Genomic DNA, 25671 nt, shown 5'->3' with positions numbered 1-25671 from the left:
GACTCCTCACTCTTCAGTTCTTCCAGGTCTTTCCTCCAGCTCTGATCCTGTATCCTGCTGGCTAGAATCCTAGGTAATGGTCTATGTGACAGTCCAGCTAAACTGTGGGAGCCTTATTCTCTGACCCAACTTTTGGTCCTGTCCCCTTCACCTGCCGGGAAAAACACTCCAGCTGTTCACAAAGGTTTAGGAGAGTTCTAGCACACATGTGCATTAGACTGTCAATTGAAAAGTCAAAAGTAGACCTGAATTTTGGAAAATGAGCTCATCTGGTCCCTTGAGACAAGACTGGCATGGAATTATAAAATCACTTGCCCCCTGCTTGGCACACAGCTCTGTCCACAGCCCCAAGGGGCCATGCTGCTCCTCCCCCATGTCTCCATAAGGCAACCCAACACTGAAATCCCACCCAGTACAGCAGCTATGAGGCACCCTCTCTACTGCCCTAGGACTACAAGACACTAGCCTCTTAAGCGAAACCCACTGATATGAATTGAAGCCCACTCCCTTACTCTGAGCTGCAGCTGCAGCTCTTGGGGCAGCAAGGCCATGTCTCCTGGTAGTCTTTGTCTCACTGGGAAGAGACCATTTCTGACCCATCTTGCTCTGCATTGAGAGCTGAACTGGAAGGAACAAAAGAGCACATTTTGCTTCCTAATTCCCTCTCGACATGCACATCATGTTGGGTTTGCAGAAGGCTGATTTCCAGAGGAATTCTTGAGTAGCCATCTGCTTGTGTGCTTCTGAGACATCTTGGTAAAGAGAGAAGGAAGCTGCTAATCCATCATGCAAAGGGAGTTGCTTGCTCTTTCACTAGGAAATGGGGGTGTACATATTCTTGAGTGTACATATGTTCTGACATTCTAAGGCTGTTGATACACTTGCACTATAGATGTTCTTTTCTCCCTGTCCATTCTGCACACCAGACTATTACCACCTTCCTTCTACACCCATTTTTAACGTGTCACTAACAGCTGTCCTTCAGATAAGCACAGAAATCCCTTAATAACAACAGAGAAACCAACCTGTGCCTCACAAGATTAGCAAAGTAAAGTGCACTGCCTGATGCTGGAGGATCTTGCCTGTAATCCTAACTATCCCAGAAGCTGACACCTGGATTGCAGTTACAGACAATCTGGGAAGACTCCATCTTGAATTAATTAGAAAAATGCAGAGCTGGAGGTGTGACTCAAGTGGTAGAGCACCAGGCATGAAAATGCAAACTCAAAGAGAGGAGAAAGAAAAAGGAAGGCACAGACACAGAGAAAGGAGAGACAGAGAAATGGACAGAGTTAGAGACAGATTCAAGAACAGGAAGAGAGAGAGTTAATGGAAGACAGAGATGAAAAGAAAATGAAGTGAAGGAAAGTAGAGTAGGAGACAGTATGGGGTAGAGGAAGAGGAGGGAAGAGAAATGGTAGATGGGCGGAAAGATGGGAAAAGGCGAAAGAGAAAAGTGAAGGAAAAGGAAACAGAAAGAGAATGAGAAAAAAGCACTGAGATAAAGCCTTGGTACCAGCACACACTCTCACAAATACGTACACACAAGTAAAAGGAAAAAAATTAAAGGCATAGAAACATCATGGAAGTTAACAGTACTTCCCTCCTCATGTACCCTCTTCACTGAACACTGGACAATCAGTATCAACCCTGTCATTCACCAGGTGCCTATCCTTTACCCTCTTTAGCCCTCATTGCTTCTCTCACCAGAATCCCACCTCATTCTTTGAGGGGAGATCTGCTTCCCAAATAACCCTAAACTGCACCACTTGTCCACCAGGAGACCCAGCCCTCCTCTTGCTACAAATCTCATCTGTCTGCTCTGCAGGCCCAGCTTCCTGACCCCAATGCACACAGAGCAAAGTTCAGCTATGCCCAACTCCACCCGATCACACACTTGTCACCCAAGACAGCATCATACCTCCGTGTGGAAATCTAATGGTCCTGGATGAACCAACACAAATAACTCAGTGGTGGAGGGTCACATCCAATCTTACTGAATCTCCACTCATGTCCAGAAGTAGTCATCCCAGGCACGGTCCATCATCAGACAAAGTCCACAGAGGCCTGGTTCATCCACAGGCACCACTATACCTCCATGTTCTCTCAGGTCTCCTGCTCCTTCAGAGGTTTCTGCATCTCTCACTGAAAGGAAGAGAAAGTATTTTAATTCCTCTGCATCATATTTGAAACTCAGCACTCACAGCACTCTGTTTACCTGAGGAGAAAAATTGGGCTAACAGAGGAAGTTGCAATAATGACTTCAGGGTGTATGCATTAGGGTCTTTCAAATATATGCTTTATCTTTTACCACTGTGAGCAAATAAATGTGAAATCGGGTCCTCCTGGATGATGGCTTTATGTTGGGATAGCGATGAGTCGAGGATTATAGAGAAAACACACACACAAGAAATGGAATTGAAATGGAGGAAAGTGGGGCAGACACCACTGACATTGTACATGGAGACAGGTCCCTCTTATTTCCCAGTGAAGACTTGTTCTTATGCTCCAACCCAGCCAGTGTAACTAGTGTGTTCAGGAGTTAGACCCAGTCATCTAGAGACCACTGAAGGAGAAGCAGAGTCCAGGAGGCCTTCTGACTATCAGATCTATGGGCTTCAGCTCAAACATAAATAAAACAAATAAGTATATAAGCAGATAGGAAGCATATATGGAAGGTAAGATGATTACCTGCTGTAGCATTTGGGACAAAAATACCTGAAAGGACAAAGGTGAAGGGTTGTCAGTGTAGAATATAATCAGGCTGCAACCCCCACCACCCCTGAAGGTAAATACAGCTTGAGGCCTCCTTTCCACTTAGCTTTCAGCCAGCTCAGTGTCAGATGTATTTTGACCCAAATCCCAGCTGTAGAATCCCGTAGCACCAGGCACTCGGCCTGGCTGTGCTACACGGAGGACTCTGCCTGGCCTGCTGGGCGCACAGAAGCACACAGTGCTAGTCATGCCTCCTGAAATGAGTGAACTAGTGTGTAAGGGACTGGTAAATGGTCCAAGAATCCATTCTCTGTGAGAGCTTGGGGGACTCTACTACTCTTCCATAAGGCCTAGAGGACCATTACCGGACACTAGGCACATGGGAGGACGCTGCTAAAGCTACCATGGCAGCCATGTGGAAACCACGAGGATATTGACCAGTGAGAGAGACAGAGACAGAGAGACAGAGACAGACAGGGTTGATCAGGCAGGTTTGAATCCCTTGGCAAATGTTACGACATGACAAAAATACAGTGAAACCAAAAAGATAATTAGGAGTGAATCCAAAAATTTTGTCCCTATTAAGACTGATTTTTTAAAACAGTCTTACTGTAGCCCAGGCTTGCCTTGAACTCAAGACCCTTCTGCATTAGCCTTCTAACTGAAGCTATCCGGGAGTACATCAAGGGTTGCTCCTCTTAGAATAAAACATGCTCTGGCTAGCCTTGAGCTGAAGAGCTGAGGGACAGCACCCAGGCCCAGATTTCAGGCCCCACGACTGGACCCCCCCAAAAAAGAATAAAAAATAAAATAAAAATAAAACATGCTCTGTAACAGGAAATTACGAAGGATTTCGTAGTTCTGGGTAGATGCTACTATAACTCAGGAAATTACTAAGGTCTTAGAAGCACTGATTGAAGAACCAGGGTCAATGACCAAATAGTAGAACAAAAGATACTCCTACCACCCCCTTACTCAGGAAGGCATGAGAGTTTTTGGATTTCTATGTCAGGAACCACAGGGAAAAGGCCAGATACATTATTTTACAACATCACAGGCAATCACAGGAGATTGTTTACAAATAGGATGAATGACTCAGTAAGTAATCCTATCAAGGGTAATAATAGGTAATGGGTTTCTTAGCAGTTACAAATATGGAAAAGGAAAAAAAACTGGAAGAACTAGTTGGGGTGAGACAGCAGTTGGAGGTGTCAGTGTGAACTCATGACTGCGAATATACATAGATGGATATATATACATAGATTGGCACACAAATATCTAATCAGAAGTTGAGAAATTCAGGAGGCTAAGAGCTTGGACACTACAGTTTGAGACCAGTCCAGGCAGGAAAGTTTATTAGATTTCACCTCCAAAATAACCAGCAAAAAGCAGGGCTTAAAGGGGGGGCTCAATTAGTCGGACACTAGCCAAGCAAGAAAGAGGCTCTGAGTTTACATTTCTAAACTACTAAAGGAAATTAATATAAATTTAAGTTTGTGTATGTGTAAATATGCATATATGGAGTTGTATATATTAATGTACACCCATATACATGCATATATATTTTGTATATTCATTGCATGTAGTCTCCAGTTCTCTTCACCAAAAGGGTCTAGAAACAGTCATGTCTCAAAAGCAAAGAACACACCTAATTCTCAGATGTTGTTTTCTAAATGCCTTTCAGCTACAGCTCCTAGGATAATAGTTGATTCAAAAGCCAGAGGATGAAAGGAACTTAAAAAAAACTATGTTTATTAACATAGATCTTGTGTATGAGTGAACAACAAAAGCACTAATGAGGGCTTAGGGGTAGAGTGCTTGCCTAGCATGCATGACACCCTGGGTTTGATTCTTCAGTGCCACATAAAGAGAAAAAGCTGGAAGTGGTACTGTGCTCAAGAGGTAAAGTGCTAGCCTTAAGCAAAAGCAGCTCAGGGACAGTGCTCAGATCCTGAGTTCAAGCCCCAGGACTGGCAAGCACTAATAAAAGTATGTTAGAAGGGGCTCCCACTGGTCAAGTCTGGATCCATTTGCACATCAAAACCATGACAGGAGTGGAATTACAACCCAATGAATACAACAGGAATCCCGTAGCCAGTTCAGGCATGAAGAAATATGTAAATACATAAGTAAACTGTCAGTGGTGTGAGGAATGGGATATTTCCACAGCCTCATGTGTTTTCCTACACATCACTCAGTCACAAAGGGAGAGGAGAATTTTTACAGTAGATAAACTGGCAAATTTGGCCATCCTCAAGTGATCTAAATTACCTGGTGGGATGCAGTGGGAGGCACACAGTGTCACAGTCCTGCCTCTTTACAATAAAAGTTTTAAAAAAAGTTAAGTTCAAACCACAACACACACACACACAAAACCCTGATGCACATATACAAAAAAAACATAGATATGGTAGAATAAGCTCTGGGACAGTGCTCAGGCCATGAGTTCCACTCCCAGGACGAAGAAGAAGAAAGAAGAACGAAAGAAGAAGAATGAAAGAAGAAGGAAGAAGAAGATTGAAGAAGAAGAAGAAGGAAGAAGAAGAAGAAGATTGAAGAAGAAGAAGGAAGAAGAAGAAGAAGAAGGAGGAGGAGGAGGAGGAGGAGGAGGAGGAGGAACAGGAGGAAGAGGAAGAGGAGGAAGAGGAAGAAGAGGAAGAGGAGGAAGAGGAAGAAGAGGAAGAAGTAGAGGAAGAAAAGCGTGTAGGAGGAGGAAGAAGACGAATAGGAAGAAGAGGAGGAAGAAGAGGAAGAGGAAGAAGAGGAAGAGGAAGAGGAGGAGGAAGAAGGAGAAGAAGAAGAGAGGAAGAAGAAGAGGAAGCAGATGAAGAGGAGAACAAGAGGAAGAAGAAGAGGATGAGGAAGAAGAGGAGGAAGAGGAAGAAGAGGAGGAGGAAAAGGAAAAAGAAGAAGAAAAAGAGGAAGAGGAGGAGGAAGAGGAAGAATAGAAACAGGAAAAAGAAGAGGAGGAAGAGGAGGAAGAGGAGGAAGAGAAAGAGGAGGAAGAAGGAGGAGGAAGAGGAGGAGGAGGAAGAGGAAGAGGAGAGGTAGTAGTAGTAATGAGGTATGAGTTGAGGTCAGGACAGGGTTAGCACTCCACTCCTCACCTCTGTTAGTGGCCCAGTGCAACACACATGATTAAACTAATGTTCAATGGTAAGAAAAAGATGAGTGATCTGCTGCAAAACATAGCAAACCAGGCTGTACCTTTCATTCTGAAAGAACTGCTTTTGGGAAAGAGCGAGGTAGTTTTCTACTAAAGCATAATAATCCTTTATTTACCAATTCTAGTTATTCTTTAATAATTACAGTAGAAATATTCACTATGCTGATTAACTTGACCAAATACTCACAAGTCCAAGCTTTCTAACTTTAATTAAAATTTTACTGACTGAATCTTCTAAAAACAGGATTGCTTTGACTTTCATAGTCTTCCTTCTTTTTCTTTTCACATTCATTAATCTGTAGAATATAGTAAGTTCAACATTAGTGAGCATCCAAATTTAATGTAAGAATTCTAGCCTGGAGCTAAGTGTGTGGATCATGTCTATAATCCTAGCTACTCAAGACACTGAGATCTGAGGATCATGACTCAAAGCCAGCCTGAGTAGGAAAGTCCTTGAGACTTTTTATCTCCTATTAATAACCAAAAAGTCAGACATAAGGCTGTGGCTCAAGTGGTAGATTGGCTTGAGTGAAAAAGCTAGGGGACAGTCCCCAGACCCTGTGTTGAAGTACAACTACAAGCAGGAGAAAAAAAAAAGCATGGTGGCAGTGGCTCACACTTGTCATCCTAGGTACTCAGGCAGATGACATCTGGGGATCATGGTTCAAACCAGGCTAGCCAAGAAAGTCCGGGAGACTCTTATCTCCAAAATTAACCACTCAAAAACCAGAAATGGTGCTATGGCTCAAGTGGTAGAGTGCTAGCTATGAGAACAAAGAAGCTCAGGGACAGTACCCAGGATCTGAGTTCAAGCCCTGCAATCGACAAGGGGATAAAAAAGACATTTCTGATTGGACACAATAGCTCCTACATGTAATCACTCCTAACTAGGGAAGAAGCAGAGTTCTGAAGAATTGTGGTTCAAGGCCAAACCGGGCTAAAAATTCACATAACAAAGGTGGTAAAAGAAAATGACTTAGTATGAAATAAATAATAATTTAGGAACTAAAACCAATCTAACCTTCTGAGTTAAAGAATCAAGTCTGAGATAACATTTAGACAACTCATCAGCATTTGAAAAGTCAGAACTGACATCCTTTCTTTCAGATATATCATATTTCACCTGAAACAAAGTCCATTTTATTAACTTTGAATGTAAATGTTTATTACTTCTCGGGATGAACTATGGAAGAGGTAATATTGATCAAGATGCATTGTACTTACAAACTGATGTGTTAAATTGCAACTCCTTTGTACAACTGCTTAACTATAGAAAAAATAGGATTTAAAAATGCCTATCACAGCATTATTCATATCAACCAAAAAAGTCCAGCTAACAACTGGATACGATAAAAATGATGCATCATCAGCAATAAACAGGGAAGAAGTGGTGATTCCGTCACAGCATAAACTTTAAAAGACATTATTCTGAGCAAAGGAATCAGACCAAGAACATTTCTTTATGCAATTCTTTTAAGATCTGATTTCTTCATAGTCTAACTGTAAACACTGTCTTTGGTGAATAAAGACTAAAAAAGATAGCTGGAAACAAACCCGATGTAAACATGACCCGAGGTCATTCCAAGCTCTGAACTTCCAGAGGCCCCACAGCTGTGCTTCCTCTGGAAGCTTCACAAAGCACAGAGCTGCAGGACCGCTCCCTGCAGTACCTGCCGACCTGCATCTCCCCATGCGCACCACAGGTCAATGTCACCGGCCGGGCGGCAGGCCGGCCAAAAACCCACGCACCTTCACCTTCCCGCCCCTCCCAGCGCCCTTCCAAGCGCACCCAGGCCCGGCCCGACGGCTCAATCCCCCCAGGTCCGGGGTTTTCCCCCTGCAAGCCCTGGGAATCCGGGTGTCACCGGCCGGGCGGCAGGCCGGCCAAAAACCCACGCACCTTCACCTTCCCGCCCCTCCCAGCGCCCTTCCAAGCGCACCCAGGCCCGGCCCGACGGCTCAATCCCCCCAGGTCCGGGGTTTTCCCCCTGCAAGCCCTGGGAATCCGGGGTCCCCACCTTTGCCCCGGGTGGGACAGGAGCTCCGGATCCTCCTCCTCTTCCTCAGGAGTCCCAGGATTACAGGTGGGGCCAGGCAGCAGCTGAGCAGAGACAGCTTGGTGTGTTCTGCTCTCCACCGGCCCGGAACACGTGCCGCCCCCGTCGCCCTTGGCCCGCGCGCAGGGTTGGACCCAAAGCATTGGAAATTCCTCCGCAGAAAAAGCTCACTATAGTAGGCAGGGGCAGGACAGGAAGGGGAAGCCAGGGAGAGAGGCTATGATGTAAGGCAGGGAACATGTCCCAGCGAAGCCTCGCCCCAAGCTTTCTTTCTCTGGGCGTGGTGCTGGGGTGGGGGTGGGGCAAACTCTGGAGTGAGCTGTGATGTGAGGCATCGGGGGCGTGTCCTCGTGAGTGCCCGCCCACTCTCCCTGCTGAGATGTCCCGTGCCCCTCCCACCCGACGTGCCCTTCCCACCTGCCCAGCCTGGGGGGAGCTTCTTCCTGGAGTTGGAAGCTAGCATCTTGCTAGCCTTCCTGGCTGCTCTCTTCCCCCTCCCATCCTGGTGCCTCTTGCCTCAGCTAGATGGCCTGTCCCCCAAATACTAATATTGATCTGATAACAAGGATACTTTCTCTTTTTTGGACAGGACTGGGATTTGAACTAAGGGCCTTGCACTTATTAGCCTACAAGTTGAGCTATGTACCCAGTCTCTTTTGCTTTAGTTATTTTTCAGGACGACCTTATAGCTAGAATTATTATGATAATTCTACTAATGCTTTTCTCAAAGATGATATGGGATCTTGCTAGCTTCTTTTAAAAATTATTTTTATTTTTATTTTTTGACAAGATTGACCTTGAATCATGCATATCCTCCTGATCTCCATCTACTACTATTGTATTGCAGGCATGAGCCACCACATGCACTTAAAAAAAAAGGAAGTTTGGCTTAAAAAAATATTTTTATTGTAAAGATACTATACAGAGGGGTTTACACTAAGGTAATGACTACATTTTCTATGGAACATTTTTACCCCTCCTTTATTTTTCTCCTACCATCCCTTCCTACCCCACCTTTTTCCTCCCTACCACCCAAGTTGTAAAGTTCATTTTCAATATAGTGTCTTATACATATTTATCCTTATTCCAGCATTTTATTATTTCCCTTCCCCACTCCAAATTAGAAAAATGTATATACAAAATGCAGGACACCGGAATCAAACACAGTGAAAACAGGGGTTATACTGTGGGGGAAGAACATATAAATGAAACAAAAAAAATCATGTAGTACATTATAAGTACATTAAAAACAACAACAAAGATAAAAACCTTTTGTCTCCCTCTCTTTCACTTAGAATCATCTTATATGTTATATAAAATCATGGTTATATGTATAGTTTTTTTACCTTTTTTGCTTGTCCTAGACATACACTAGTTATTGCAAATAAGGGAAACAATGGGAACCTATGTTTCTTTAGGCCTGGCTTACTTCACTTAATATTCTTTCCAAGTCTTTCCATTCCTAACAAATGGGGCAATGTCATTCTTTCTGACAGAGGCACAGAATTCCATTGTATATCTATACCACCACATTTTCTTGATCCATTCATCTATTGAGGGGCATCTGGGTTGGGTCCATATCTTAGTTATAGTGAATAATGCTGCAATAAACAGAGTTGTGCTAGTAGCTTTAGTAAGGCCTTGTTTGTTCTCTTTTGGGAAAATGCCTAAAAGTGGGATTGTTGGGAGCTCTATGTGGAGTCTTTTGAGAAACCTCCATACTGCTTTCCAAAGTGGTTGAACAAGTTTACACTCCCACCAACAATGCAGTAGGGTTCCCTTCTGGCCACATCCCCTCCAGCATCTGTTGTTATTAGATTTCTTGATAATAGCCATTCTAACTGGGGTAAGGTGGAATCTCAATGTTGTAATGATTTGCATTTCTTTTATAGCTAGAGAAGTTGAACATTTCTTCATGTGTCTATTGGCCTTTTTATTTCCTCTTCAGATAATTTTTAAGTCTTATAAGTTTTCTTCAGGTCTGGAGAAGTGTGGCTTTCTGCACTGTTTACTAGTTTTTTGTTTGTTTCTTTTTTTGGTCAGTCCTGGGGCTTGAACTCTGGGCCTGGGTTGCTGTCCTTGAGCCCTTTAGCTCAAGGCTAGTACTCTACCACTTGAGCCACAGTACCACTTCTGGCTTTTTCTGAGTAGTTTATTGGAGATAAGAGTTTCACAGACTTTCCTGCCCAGGCTGCTTTTCAACTGCAATCCAAGGATCTGAGCCCCCTGACTAGCTAGGGTAACATGCCTGAGCCATTGGCACCTGGCTTTGGATTTTACTACTTTTATGATTGAGTCTCATTACCTGTCTGTAATGCACTGGAATGAGTGATTTTTTTTTCTGGTCCTGGGGCTTGGACTCTTGGGCCTGGGCCCAGTACCCGAGGTGCTTTTGCTCAAGAGTAGCACTCTGCCACTTGAGCCACAGTACCACTTCTGGTTTTTTTCTGAGTAGTTAATTGGAAATAAGAGTTTCACAGACTTTCCTGCCTGGGCTGGCTTTAAACCACCATCCTCAGATCTAGGTCTCTTGAATAGCCAGGATTACAAGTGTAGTGAGGCCCTGGCGCCCAGCTGAATCTCCCTATTTTAAGCCTCATATTGTAGCTTAGACAGTAGGTATATGCCCCAAGAGCCAACATCTCCCAATTTTCTGCCAGTGCAAGCCTGGAACCCTGATCCTGACAATCTGAGCCTCCCAAGTAGCTAGGATTATAGGTGTGAGCTACCAGTGCCTTAGATTCAAGGTCTGATATAACTCTTAAGAGTCCTGCTTGTCTTCTTACATTGGACAGTATTTCAGTAACAACTATCCTTTTCTCCCACTTCTGCACAATAAAGGAGGGGTTGTAATAAAACTCAAGTGTGTTTTCCCCCTCTCACTGAGTAGGCTGAAACCAACTGCTTTTTTGTGGTGTTGGCAGACTTGTATATTCACCGTAAGGTGAGACTTCTGATAGAAAGCCTGGAAAGGAAAATACCACCTCTAGGAAATTTTCAGGGATGTTCCAGTGGCAGTTTAGGCTGTGATCAGATTCTAGAAAAATTGAGATTCAATCTCAAACTTTCTATCACCAAGTAGAATGATATTTTCATTCATTCAGCACAGTGTTTAGGATAACCAAATTGCTAGATATCCCCTCAAGAAATACCAAAGCCACTTAGACTCAAAGCTTTTACTTTCTAGCAAATAACTACATGAAAGGGGATGCTAGTGAATGGGAATGCTAGCTAGTGCTTTGGAAAATTGAGAGAGGACCTAATAATTAGATTTAGATGACTTTGCAGAAAGGTGCAAAGAGGAATATGGGAATGTTGCACAAGAGATAGAGGAAATGTGGAATGTTGAATGGAGGTATGACAGAAAAGCACTTCTGTGTTGCAGTTCATGTGCAGGAGGTCAGGATTGAATGAAAAGTTCACCTCTAGCTGGGTTCTGGTGGCTCACATCTGAAATCCTAGCTACTCAGGAGGATAAGCTCTGAGTACCTGGTTCAAAGCCAGCCCTGGCAGGAAAGTGAGACAGCTCTAATTAACCATCAGAAAACCAAGTGGCACTGTGGCTCTAAGTAGTAGAGTTCTAGCCTTGTGTGAACAAACAGTCTTAGAGAAATTCAAGAACAGGAAGAGAGAGAGAGAGGTAATGGAAGGGAGAGAGGAGAGGAAGATGAGGGGAAAAGGAAGTAGAGGAGGAGATGGTATAGGTTAGAAGAGGAGGGAAGAGAGATGATGGGGGAAAGGAGGAAAAAGGGGTAAGAGTGAAGTGAAGGAAACAGAGAATAAGAAAAAATGCACAGACATCAAGCCCCAGCTCTAGCACGCACTCACATACACACACACAACTAAAGAAAAAGGGGAAAATCTGATAAATAGTGATATCAACAATACTTCCCTCCCACCCATCCTCTTCACTGAACACTGGTCCATATGGAATTCAGGATTCTTCAGCTCCCTTCATTTCTCCCGTCATTTCTCCTTTAGTATTACTGTGTACTCTGTCATTCACCATGTACCCATCTTTGCTATCTTGTGACTCTCATTGCTTCTCTCACTAGAATCCCATCCATTCTTTGAGGGAATCACTGCTACTCAAATATCCCTGAGCTGGACCAATGAAGCCCCAGCCTTCCTCCTGCTGAGAATCTCATCAGTCTGCTCTGCAGGCTCAGCCTCCTATTCCCAGTGCACACATAGGGCAAGTCTACCCAACTCCTCCCCATCACATGCTTGTCATGTAAAGGCAGAATCAGCCCTCTGTATAGCCTCTCTGTGCAAAGCTAATGTCCTGGCTGAACCAACACAAATATCGCAGTGGTGAAGGCTCATATCTAATCTTCCTGAATTTCTGTTCATGTGGGAATACAGTCAGCCCAGGCAAGATGTGCCTACATGCAGAGTCCATCCAGGCCCCATCCATCCACAAGTATCACTATATCTCCATGCCTTCTTAGGTCTCCTGTTCCTTCATATATTTCACCAGGTTTAGCTGAACCAAAGGGAGTATATTTTAATGTATACACTTTGTGATTCCAAAAATGGACTCTTGGTGTTCAGAATGATTGACTATTGAACATCAGCTCCCTCATCAGCACGCTGGTTCTCCCAGCAGAAAAATTAGGGTCTACTCTTCTATGAGGCCAATAGTCTTCCTCTGTGAACTGCCAAGGTAAAGCACCATGCCCAAAGCCTGGTGCTCTTGGGAAGGGGTGTCAGCTGGTGGCCTCTCTGGGGACTCACTGGCTCTCTACCAAGATAAGCTAACACTCAGTGCTGACCCTCTTGTACAGTGCACATGTCCCTCCCTTCCTCCCTATCAATTTGTATACCAGCCCACCACCCCCTTTCTCCCACAGCCATTTATAAGGCGTCCCTCACACAGCTGTGCCTCACATATGAGTACACAAATCCCTTTCATAACAACACAGAAACAAAACTATGCCACAGCAGACTAACAAAGTCAAATTCACTGCCTGATGCTGGAGGCTCTGCCTGTCATCCTAACTATCCCAGCAGCCTGTCTGGGAACACTCAAACACTCCATCTTCACTTAACTAGAAAAATGCAGGCCTGAAGCTATCATGTAGTGGTAGTGTAATAAAAAGCAGGGCCAAAGGCATCTGCCTCCCCCTACATGCTGAGCTCATTGTTCCCCTGTGCCTAGCTGTAGCAGGAGGTAGGGGGGTGGGGTCAAGAAGCGATGGAACAGTGAGCTTCGTGGGGGCAGGGCATGAGTGGAGGTTGAAACTGTTAGGGCTGTTGGAGTGGGGGAGGGGCCCAGCCTATATATAGGCTGTCTGTTCTGAGGAGCAGGGGCTGGGGAGAGAGAGACAGCAAGAGGCTCCTATCCGAACAGAGCAGAGCAGGGCTGGCCTGTGAAGAGGCCTGAGGCCTGAGGCCTGTGGACACTGGAGAGGCAGATACAAGAGGAGAAAGGAATAAAAAGGAAAAGCTTTCCCCTTTGGAGGTTTGCAGACTGACTATTTGGAGGTTTGCAAGTCCGGAGGTGTGACTCAAGTGATAGTGTACCAGCCATGACCATGCAAGCTGAAAAAGAGAAAGTGTAAGAGAGTGAGGGGAAACCAGAGAGAGTCAGCGTCAGATTCAAGAGCAGGAAGAGAAGGAGAGAGAGTGGAAGTGTGCGTGAAGGGAACAAGAAGTGGGATAGAGGAAGTAGAATAGGCGAAGTTATGGGGAGAAAGAAAACAAGGGAAGAGAGATGGTAGAGGAGGGAATGTGGGAAAAGGGAAGAGAGGAAGGAGAAAGAAAAGTAAACAGAATAAGAAAAAAGGACTGAGGTCAAGCCCCCCCAGTACCAGCACAAGGATACACACAAAAACAAAAAGGGAAAAAAGGCATGGAGGAATCATGGAAATCAACTGTACTTCCTTCCACCCACCCTCTTCACTGAACACTGGTCCATGTGGAATTCAGGAGTCCTCAGCTCCCTTCATAACCTGGCTCCTGTCATTTCTCCTTTAGATTTAGTGTGCATCCTGTCATTTACCAGGTACCCATCTTTGTCCTCTTGTGGCCCTCAGTGCTTCTCTCACCAGAATCCCATCTCATTCTGTTTGCTGAGCTCTGCACCCCAAATAGCCCTGACCTGGACTCCTCATTCACCAGGAGTCTCAAGCCCATCTCTTGCTGCAAATCTCAAGTCTTCTCTGCAGGCCCAACCTCCTGATCCCAGTGTACACATAGCAAAGGCCTAACTCCTCCATTACACACTTGTCACCAAAGGCAGCATCAGCCCTCAGCAACTGCCTCTGTGTGCAGATCTAATGTCCCTGGCTGAATCAACACTAATAACCCAGAGGTGGAGGATCACATCCAATCTTACCCAACTTCTGCTCATGTCCAGATGCAGTCATCCCAGGCAGGGTCCATCCTATATTTTCATGCTTTCTTAAGCTTCTTGTTCCTTCACAGATTTCTCCACCTCTAGCTGAGAAGAAGGAAAACTATTTTAATTCATACATTTCTGTGATTAAAAAATGAGCTCTGGATGTTCAGAATGCTGCTCCCCAGCACTCTGATACCCCAAGAACAAAAACAGGACTCTGCTATTCTTCCATGAGGCTTTAAGAGTCTTCTCATGGGAACTGAAAGGGAGAGGAAGCACCATGCCCAAAGTCTGGGGAAAGAGGTGTTAGCTGGGGGACTCTGGGAACTCACAGAATCTCTACCCAGATAGGACATCACTCAGTGTTCACAACCTTCAATTGTGCACGTCCTTCTCATCCTGTGCATTCGGCACAGCAGCCCACCACACCTTTCCTTCCCCAATCATTTTCAAGGTGTCCCTGACACCCCTCAGATAACTACACAAATCACTTTTGTCACATCAGAGAAGCCATCCTGTGCTACACCAGTTTAACAAGATCAAAGTGTTGCTGATGGTGGTGGATCATGCCTGTAATCCTAACTCTTCCAGAAGCTAACACCCAGAAGATCACAGTTAAAGCCAACCTGAGCAGACTTCATCTTAAATTAACTAGAAAAATCCTGGCTTGGAGGTGTGACTCAAGTGGTACAGCGCCGGTTATGAACATGCAAACTCAAAGAGAAAGATCTAGAGAGGCAGGAGAGAAAAAGACAGATTCATGAGGACAGAGGAAGGTAGAAGGGAAGAGAAGAGAAAGAGAAGAGGAACGAGAAGAGGAAAAGAGGATGAGGAGCAGCAGATGAATGGTCTGGAGGGAAGTTAGCTGGAAAAGGGGGGAAAGGAAATGGGGAGAAAGAAGAGCGAGAAAAGGAGACACAGAGAGAAAATCACTCAGTTCAAGTGCCAGGACCAGCACACACTCACAAATATATACCCAAAACAAACAAAAAGAAAGAAAAGGAAAGGACTGAGAAAATATGGAAATTAACACGATTTCCCTTCCCACCCACTCTCTTTAGTGGACACTGGTCCATATGGAATTCAGGAGTCCTTAGCTTCCTCCTCTCAGCTCTCCTTCAGCATCATTGTCAACCTTGCCTATCAGGAAGGTGCCCATCCTTTGCCCTCTTTTGGTCCGCACTGCTTCTTTTCATTGGAATACAATCTCATCCTTTTAGCTGTGCTCTGTTCTCCAAATAACCCTGAGCTGGATCATTGATCCACCAGGAGTCACAGCTCACCTGCTGCTGCAATTCTCATCAGTCTGCTTTGCAGGCTCAGCCTCCTGACCCCTGGGCACATATAGCAAAGATCAGGTGGGCCCAACTCTTCCCCATTACATACTTGTCACCGAAGCAGCATCAGACCAAAGCACTTGCTATGTGGAAATCTAATGTCCCTGGCGAAGCGAACACAAATAATCCAGTGATGGATCATATCCAAACATACTGAATTTCTGCTCATGTCCTGATGCAGTCATATCAAGCAGGGTAAATCCACAGGCACCAATATATCTCCATACTCTCTCATGTATCTTGCTGCTCTTTCCAAGGATTCTCCACCTGGAGCTGAAAGGAAGGGAAATGTTTTAATTCATATAGTTTGTGGAGCTAAAAATGGGCTCTGGATGTTCAGAATGGTCTAATATTTTAGACTCAGGTCTCCTAGTAGTCTTGTTCCCCTAGGGGAGCAAAATGTACTTTGCTATTTATCATGAGGCTTAGAGACTTCAACAGAGAAAAGCCAGGAAAAAGGAAGCACCGTGCTGAAGCATGGTGCCCTGGAGTAGGGGTGACACCTGGGGGCCTCTGAGGGGACTCCTAGAATCTCTACCAAGATATCCCAACACTCAGTGCAGACACTCTTGAACAGTATACATGCCTTGCCTCCCTCTCAATTCTACACACCATCCCACCACCCCCTTCCTTCAACAACCATTTGTAAGTTGTCCCTCACACAGCTGTCCCCCAGATAAGTACACAAATCTCTTTTTCCACATTAGAAAAACCAACCTGTGTCTCACCAGATGAACAAGGTCAAAAGTATTGCCAGGTATGCATGGCTCCAGACTGAAATCCTAACTATTCCAGAACTTCACACCCAGAACATTGCACTTAAAGCCAGCAAGAACAGACCATAGAAATGCAGGCTTTGAGGTTGGAATCAAGTGGTAGAGCACCTGTGATGTACATGCAAACTGAAAGAGAAAGAGAGGAGAGACAGAGACAGAGGCAGAGAGACAGATTCATTCAAATTTCTGCTCATGTGCAGACACAGTCATCCCAGGCCTGGTCCATCCACAGACACCATTATATCTCCATGCTTTTTTCAGGTCTTTTGTTTCTTCACAGGTTTGTCCACCTCTACCTGAAAGGAAAGCAAATTAGCTTAATTCATACACTTTTCCAGTGTAATCAGGGACTCTGTTTGCTCAGAATGTTCTCAAATTTGAAACTCAGCTCCCTCAGCACTTTGATTCCCCTTAGAGAAATTTGGACTCCCAGGGCAGTTACAATTGTAAGTAATCTGTATAGGAAATAGGGTCTTTAAAATTTACTGTTTTTATTTTACTGTAAGTCTGAAATAAGGGACTTTTGGATGATGGCATTATGTTAGAATGGCAATTAGGTTTAGAGAGAACACACAAGAAACTGCATTAAAATGGAGGAAAGTTGGGGCAGAAACTACTGACATGGTGCATGGAGACAGGTCCCTCTCTTTTCCCAGTGAAGATGAGCCCTTGAGCTTCGACCCAGCCAGTGTAAATAGTTGTACACAGTCACCTAGAGACTGCCTAAGGAGAAGCGAGGCCAGGATGCCACCTTCCCCTCAGATCCCCCTGCTCCTATACCAAGAAGCCCAAGTAAACCTAAGTAAACAAACTAGGCAAGTAAGTAGGAAAACATGCAACATATCTAGAAGGTGAGATGATGACCTGCTGCAGCATTTGGGACAAAAACAACTTAGTGTTCAGGGGACAATTGGGAAAAGTTATTTAATAAAGTGACATTACTTGAAAGTAAGGGATTGAGGTGGATCCATCAAGCTCAGAAGGTACAGACAGTTTGAGGCCACCTTTCAGCTGACTTTCAAATGTTGAAAGCTGTCCTCTCACTTGAAGGAATGCTAGCTGGAGAATCCCCTAGCACTTGTCACTCAGCCTGGCTATGCTGGACTGAGACCTCTGCTGGGGATACTGGGCACACAGCAGTGTGAACTTCCTGCAGGACTCCCTCCCCTCCTGCAGCTCTTCAATTCCACACCTTTCTGCTTTTCCACACCTTAGTGCTGTGGCTGAGTTCTGCACCTCTTTCTCTGGAACAGCTTTGTTCTTAAGCTGTAGACATTACTTTGGGGGCCTTCACACAGTAGCAGAGTTTGTGAAAAATGGTGACTATCCTGTGAGCCACGCTCTTCCAGCCCCATCACTTATTCCAGCTGGAGGCTATGGTCTCCCCCTGCGCCTGCCCAGAGGGAAGGGCATTTTCTACTTGAGTGCCAACTCTCTAGTCTGCTCAGCCAGCTAAAAGAATCCTGGCCCCAGGTTAAGCTAGTACTGGAGTTGTGTGGGGAGCAGAGGGGAAGGACAGGCAGACTGGCACTTTGGCCTCTCTTCAGAGGCAACTGTTTGTCATCATCTGGCAATTGAAATTCTGAGGACAAACTGAAGGTGTTAAGTTGTGCAGCTAAGCTGACTCTCCTTCGTGGAGAGAGGGCTGGTGGAAAGTTCCTGAGGAGTTGTGGCACAGTGGAATAGCCAAAGGCATCATTTTCCACTCCACACTTCTGGCACTCTCTTTTGACTTTTCTTGGATAACTAGATAGGTACCCATGGCTTCATTGAACGCTCTGTCCTGGATTGCCTTTTCAATGTCAGCAATGTTGTACCCCATGTCACATAGGACTGTGACACTAATGGGGTCCAGCTTTCTGGGCAGTGGCTCATCAAGAAGCAGGCCGAACCCCACACCTACAGCCAGCCATGGGTTTCTGATTGACATCCACAGTCAGCAGTTTGGAAAGGAGATCATGTCTCTTCAGATAGATAAAGGGGAGCTGTGTACCTGGCCTCAAGGATGTGTACCCATGTCTGCCATCTTCCTCCCCTCAAACGGCAACTTTCCTGCTGTCCTCACATACAGAAGCATACCTAGGATCCAAATGTCCTCTTTATAGCCATCATACATTTTGTATATGAACATTTCAAGAGGTCTGAATATCAAGGCTCCACAAAACCCTTTTAGCAATTGCCCCAGCAATACCCTGATGCTCAGCCCCAAATCACTGACTTTGGCATTGCATTTGCCATCCACAGGATGTTCCTGTGTGTGAATCCATTCTTGTGAAGGTAGTGCACAGCACTCACCATCTCCTTGAACAGCCTCCTGGCTTCATACTTGACTAGGTGGTGACAAGAGGATTTGCCAGTCCACCCTGTCCTATACTGGCTGTTGTTACACATTTTGTCATGACTCAATTTCAAGGCCTTTTGAGTCAGGGTGGGGTAGAGATCCTGCCTCTTGTCTCCTGAAGTGTTAGTCATTTGCTTTGGAATTTAAATGACATCAATTTGAAATCATTTACGTTGTTTTAAAACCAAACAAATTGATGTTCACATGTTTTTTGGCCATGTGTGGGGTTTGAACTCAGGGCCTGGGCACTATCCCTGAGCTCTAATGCTCAACCACTTTGAGCCACAATGCCACTTACAGTTTCCGGTGGTTAACTGAAGATAAGTGTCTCATGGGCTTTCTACTCAGGGTGGCTTTGAACCTAGAACCTCAGATCTCAGTCCCCTAAGGAACTGGCATTACAGGTGTGAGCCACCAGTACCTGGCACAAATAGGATTTTAAAAAGATGCCAAGTTTTAACCTTAGGATGAGACCATGAGGTCTGAAGGGCTGAGACCTTACCACAACTGCTGCTTGGTAGTTCAAGTTCCTATCTGCCATTGCTCTGTGAAGGACTCTATGCGTTTCTGAGTTAGCCCACAGCAATCTTTTTATTTCGTATTTTATTTCATTTTTAAAAGGTTTCAGTGACATTACTTTCCAAATATGTTTATGGAACAGCCACCATTGTCAATGGCTGGAAGTGGAACACTTCCCAGGGTGTTATTTTTAATAAGTCATTACTAACCATTATGATGCAGCATGGAACTCTTAATGGCTCTTGAAGGAAGGTGGAATCTTTCCTAATTAGGTTTTTGTTATCTATTATCTATAAGTAATTGTATAGGACTGGGAATGTGGGTTAGTGGTAGAGTGCTCACCTAGCATGCACAAAGCTCTGGATTTGATTCCTCAGTTTCATTTACATAGAAAAGCCAGAAGTGGAGCTGTGGCTCAAGTGGTAGAGTGCCTCAAGCAAAAGAAGCTCAGAGACAGTGCCAAGGCCAAGTTCAAGACCCAGGACTGGCAAAAAAACAGGCAGGGGTAAATGATCTGAATAGAAATTTCCAAAAATAAGAAATGCAAATAGCCAAAAATATTGAAAAAATGTCCAGTGTCTTTAGCCATGCTGGAAAACTTTAAAAAAAATCAAAAGGATAGAAAGATAACATATGCTGGCTAGGATGTAGAGAGACAGGTTGTAAATTGATACAAGCATTATGGTGAACAGTTTGAAGGTCTCTAAACACATGAGCTCAAGTACAATTATAATATGTCTATTTCAAGATTATTTATACCAGCTCGGGTATAGAATCAGTCTAAATGTCTATCACACACACACACACACACACACACACACACACACACACACACACACACACACACACACACACACACACACACACACACACACACACACACACACACACACAACGGAGAATTTTCCAGGCATAACAGTGATTGGAAAGCTATCATTTGGAGCACAATGGAGGCAAGGATTAAGTAAAGTTATGGAGACAAATGGCCCAGGATCGCTCAGATATGTAGAGAACAATGTTGACCATGGACTAGTGCTGACCAGAGGTTGGGAAGGAGGAATGAAAAGGGGAAAGGTGAGGTTTGTTTGATCAGTGTGTGTCATGTCCTGTGTACGATTACTACTTGCTTATAAAAAGTATCAATATTAAGATAGTCATCTTGCATGACCAGAAGAGAACCATTTCTCCTGCCTAGATGACACCACTGCAGCCTAGGCCCCTGCCCCTGGCCCTAGCTGGTCTTCCCATTCGCCCTACCATGTCCCTCCCAAAATCATCCTTGTAAACACAACCCACAGCATATAATTCTCTGTGTGTATGTGAGTGTGTGTGGGTGCAAGCACAGGCCAATATGTGGACTTGAGCTCCCTGTTCAATGTGAGTGCTCTACTCCTTAAGCCACAGCTCCACTTCCAAGTTTTCTGGGATCATGCAATTTCCTACCCAGAATAGATTTGAATAATGACCTGTCAGCAGCCAGCCATAGAATACTTTATCTGCATGCATGTTCTGTTTATTATAGCACCATTCACAATAATATAGGGAATCATTCAAGTGTCCATCACTGGACCAATAAAAAGACAGTACATACATATAGTACATTATTCAGCCTAAAAAAATAAAAATAAATCTGCCTGGTACAGGTGGCTCCTGCCTGTCATCCTACCTACACATGAGATAGGATTGAAGTCAAAGCCAGCCCAGGCAGGATAGTCCATGAGACTCTTACTTCAAATATCCATCAGAAAACCAGGAATGGAGCTGTGCCTCAAAGTGGAAAGTGCTAGCCTTGAGCTAAATGCTCAGGGACCACATAATGGCCCTAATTCAAGCACCAAAAAGGAACCAGAAAAAAAGAAACCAACACTCAGACACTATGGATGGATCTGGAGGACACTCAGTTTCATGAAGTAATACAGGCAGAGGAACACCAATATCACACACACCCTTTCATATTTGAAGAAATGTGGCTTTTGAGTAGACAGGAGAACCACAGGACATTGTTGAAGCATGGTGGGTCACCCCTCTGCTCACAGCCTCCTTTGGTGAAGTGGAGAGCCTCTGCTACCCAGAGGCTCCTGTGACTTCTCTGATCCTGTTTCTCTCCACTGAGCCCAGGCTTCCTTACTGCAGCCACACTGGCATTTGCACTGTACCAGCTGGGGGCCACTGCTGTTCCAACTGCCTGGAATGCTTTTCCTGACACCCAGATGCTCACTCCCCTATCCTTCCCCAAAACCCCCTTGCCAAACAGGTCTACTCTGATACTTAAAAATACAACCTTGTGCACATGTGTACACAACACACATCTGCAAACACACAAAAACACAGAGTATTTCCAACACTCATCCTGATTCTTTCTGCCTTAATCTTCCTTTTCATATATACTATGTAGTACTTTTGTAAGTTTGGGTATTCTCACTCTCCATGCTTGAGTGTAAACTCACAGAGATATTTTTATGCTGTTCTCAGCATTCTGTTAGTCTTCAGCATGATGTCACTCATCCTGTGGGCACTCAGTAAATGTCCATTGAATGAAAGCCTACCTATTCCCTCACACATTTATTCAACAAGTATACTGCCATACATGGTCAAAGCTCTTTCCCACTGTTTTCCCATGACTCCTCTCCACAGCCCCTGTCACCCTTGCCTTGTGGTCTCCCCACCTGTGTTTCCAAGCCCTTTGCCTGAAGCTTTGTGCCCCTCAATCTTACATATGAAGATGGTGTACACACACCAAATAACCTGTTCCTTCTCTGGGAAACCTTTCCATACCACCTGAACTCCTCACTCGAGTTTTTCCAAGTCTCTCTGCGAGCCATGAACCCATCCTAGGTAATGGTCTGTGTAACATTGTGGCTAACCTGTGGAACCCTCATCCTCAGGCCAACTTTTCATCTTCTCTCCAAGTGCTGAGCCAAATGGACTCCATGCATGCACATGCATCACACTGTCAATTGAAAAGTCAAAGGAAGGCCTGAGTTTTGGAGAGTGAGCTCATCTGGCCCCATAAAACTGGCATGGAATCATAAAATGACTTGCCTCCTGATTGGCACAAGGCCCTGCCCACAGCCCCAAGGGTCCACAATGCCCCTCTCCCACATCTCCATAATGCAACCCAACACTGAAATCCCACCCAATGAAGCAGTGATTAGGCACCCTCTCTACTGCCCTGGGACTACTAGAAACTAGCCTCAAGCCAAACCCACTGACATGAACTGAAGTCTACTCCCTCATTTCAGGACCCCTGAGACAAAAAGAAGTTAAAAACCATGGAAATTCACAGTACTTCCCTCCCCATCCACCCATTTCACTGACCACTGATCCTTGTGGAATTCAGAAGTCCCTAGTTTCCTCCTCTCAGCTCTCCTTCAGCATCAGGGTAAACCCTGTCTATCAGCAAGGTGCCCATTTCTTGTATACTTTGGCTCTCAGTGCTTCTGTCACAAAAATCCTATCTCATTCTCTGGGAGGAGCTCTGTTCCCTAAATACCCCAGAGGTATAGCACTGTTTCACTGGGAGCCTCAACCTCTCCTGCTGCAAATCTCATCAGTCTGCCCTGCACGCTCAGCCTCTTGACTCCAGTGAACATACAGCAGAGGTCCAATGTATCCAAATCCTCCCCATCACACACCTGTCATCCAAAGGCAGACTCACCCTCAGTACTTCCTTTGTGTATAAATCTAATGCCCTGCTGAACAAATATTACAGTGGTGGTGGTTCATATCCAATCTTACTGAATTTCCGCTCATGTCCACAGGTACTCATCTCCATCCACATGCTCTTATATTTTCATGCTTTCTTAGGTCTCTTGCTCATTCAAAGGTTTCTCCACCTCTCGTTGATAGGAAGGAAAAGTATTGTATTTCCTACATTTTTTGGTTCAAAAATGGGCTCTGGAGATTTATAGTGTGGTAGTATTTGGAACTCAGCTTCCTCCACATTATGTGCCCTAGGACAATAATCAGGCCCTACTCTTCTTCCATGAAACCTAGAGGCTTCCCCTGAAAACTGCCAGGGAAAAGGAAGCACCATGTCCAAGCCTGGTACTCTGGGGAAGGGGGTGTCAACTGGAAGCATCTTTGGGGACTCAAAGGTTCTCTCCTAAGAATCTGACAAGTCTCAGTGCTGAAACCCTTGTATTATGCAAGTGTAATTCTCTATCTGTCCATTTTCCGCATGCAGCCCAACCCAACATACTTTCCTTCCCCAAACATTTCTAAGTTGTCCCTCATACAAGTACACAAATTCCTTTTGTAATAACAGAGAAACCAGTGCTGTACCAGATTCACAAAGTCTAGGTGCTGGAGGCTCACCTGCACACGCTGACACTGAGAAGACTGTAGATAAAGCCAGCCTGAGCAGACTCCATGTCCAACTCAGTAGAAAATCAGGCCTAGGAGAGTGACTCCACTGGTAGAACATCAGCCAGAAACACACCCACACTCAAGAGAGAGAAAGGGAAACAGGGGGCTTGAGGGGGAGAAGGAAAATGGACAGAGAGAAAAACAGAGGGACATGGATACATACCTAAAGACAGACAGAGAGAAGGAGACAAATTCAGGAGAAAGGATTGAGTGAGAAGGAATGGGATAGGAAGAAGAGAATAATTAGAGGGAGGAGAAGAGAAGAATGGGGGTGTAAAAAAGGAGAGATTAGAGACAGTAAAGGGGAGGAGGGCCCAAGGAAAGGCCACAGAGGGAAAAGAAGACTGAGAAAGAGAAAAGAACAGAGTTCAAGCCAGCACACTCCCAAATGCATACACACAACAAACAAAAAGACAATTAAAAAAGCATTGAGAAATCATGGAAATTAATAGTACTTCCCTCCCCACCCACCCTATTCACTGTACATTGTTCCATGAGGATTTCAGCATTCCTTACTTTCCTCCTCAGCTATCTTTCAGTATCAGTATCAACCCTGTCTTAAACCAGTTATGCATCATTTGCCTATTTGGACCCTTATTGCTTCTCTCACCAGAAACCCATCTCATACTTTGAGAATAGCATTGCTCCCCAAATACCTCTGAGCATTACCACTGATCTACCAGGAGCCCCAGCCCTCCTCTTGCCTCTAATCTCATCAGTCTATTCTTCAGGTTCAGCCTCCTGACCCAGTGTACACATAGAAAAGGCCAGGTTTGCCCAACTCCTCCCCATCACACACTTCTCACCCAAAGGCAGCATCAATCCTCAGCACTGCCTCTGTGTGCAATTCTAATGCCCTGGGTGAACCAATACAAATATTCTAGTGTGAAGGCTCATATCTAATCTTACTGAATTTTTGTTCTTGTGGGAAGGCAGTCATCCCAGGCAGGGTCCATCCACAAGTGTGGGCCATGTACAACCAAAGTCCATCCAGGCTATGTCCCAGTTTATCTCCATGATTCCTCAGGTCTCCTGTTCCTTGATCACTTCTAGCTGAAAGGAAGGGAATATATTTTAATTCATACACTTTGTGATTCCAAAAATGGCCTCTTGATGTTCAGAATTTCAAATATTTAAAACTTGGCTCCGATAGCATTCTTTATTCCCCAAGAAGAAAAATTGGGCTCTGCTATTCTTCCATGAAGCCTAAAGTCTTTACTGGGAAACAGAAGCACCATGCCCAAGCTGGGTGCTCTGGGAAAGGGGGCCTCTCTGGGGACTCATAGAGTCTCTACTAAGAATCTGACACCTCTCAGAGCACTTGTACAGTGCACATGTCATCCTTCCCTGTCCCATTTACACCAACCCATTACCCCCTTCCTTCCACAACCAATTGTAAGGTGACTCTTATACAGCTGTCCCTCACATAAATACACAAATCCCCTTTCAAAATAGAGAAACCAACCTTTGCCACACCAGATTAACAAAGCCAATTGCATTCCCTGATGCTGTAGGCTCTTGTCTGTAATCCTATCTATCTCCCAAGTTGACACCTTGAAGATTGCATTTACAACAAGTCTGGGAAGACTCTACCTTCAAATAAATAGAGAAATGCAAGCCTGGAAGTGTAACTTAAGCAGAGACAACCAGACATATCCATAAGAACTGAGAGATAGGAAAAAGAGAAAGACAGAGAGGGAGAAAGGGAAAGAGGAAAAAAGAGAAGTGTAGAGAGAGAGGAAGAGTGAGGGAGGTGGAGGGAGAGAGAGACAGATTCAAGAGTGGGAAGAGAGGGAGAGGGAATGGTAGAGGGTAGTAGTAGAACAGCAAGAAGACGAACAGGAGAAGTAGAATAGGAGTAGTTATGGAAGGAATGAAAACAAAGGAAGAGAAATGGTGTGTGGGAGCAGGGAGAAGGTGAGAAAAGTGGAGAGAGAACAGAGACGGCAAAGGATACAGAGCATAAGACAAAAAACACTGAGGTGTAGCAGCACACACTCACAAACATACACACAACAAACAAAAGGAAAAAAATAAAAGAATAGCAAT

The 25671-nt window shown here is 44.7% G+C and overlaps 1 long non-coding RNA gene across 2 annotated transcripts; it reads right to left on the bottom strand.

The window, feature by feature from the left end:
• Nucleotides 1–24066, bottom strand: LOC138836854 (uncharacterized). Of its 2 annotated transcripts, none has more exons than XR_011375095.1 (6): nucleotides 23572–24066; nucleotides 16336–16690; nucleotides 15668–15891; nucleotides 14279–14383; nucleotides 1922–2145; nucleotides 1–151 (listed from the first exon to the last, which is right to left on the bottom strand). It is a non-coding gene; the product is annotated as an uncharacterized lncRNA (long non-coding RNA). The 2 variants fall into 2 exon arrangements; XR_011375096.1 differs by having other exon boundaries at nucleotides 15773–15891.
• Between the last annotated feature and the right edge of the window lie 1605 nt (nucleotides 24067–25671).

The sequence above is a fragment of the Dipodomys merriami genome, unplaced genomic scaffold (assembly GCF_024711535.1).
Source record: "Dipodomys merriami isolate MVZ:Mamm:240054 unplaced genomic scaffold, mDipMer1.0.p SCAF_26, whole genome shotgun sequence".
In the NCBI taxonomy this organism is placed as follows: Eukaryota; Metazoa; Chordata; class Mammalia; order Rodentia; family Heteromyidae; genus Dipodomys; species Dipodomys merriami.
This window is presented reverse-complemented; position numbering and strand designations above follow the sequence as displayed.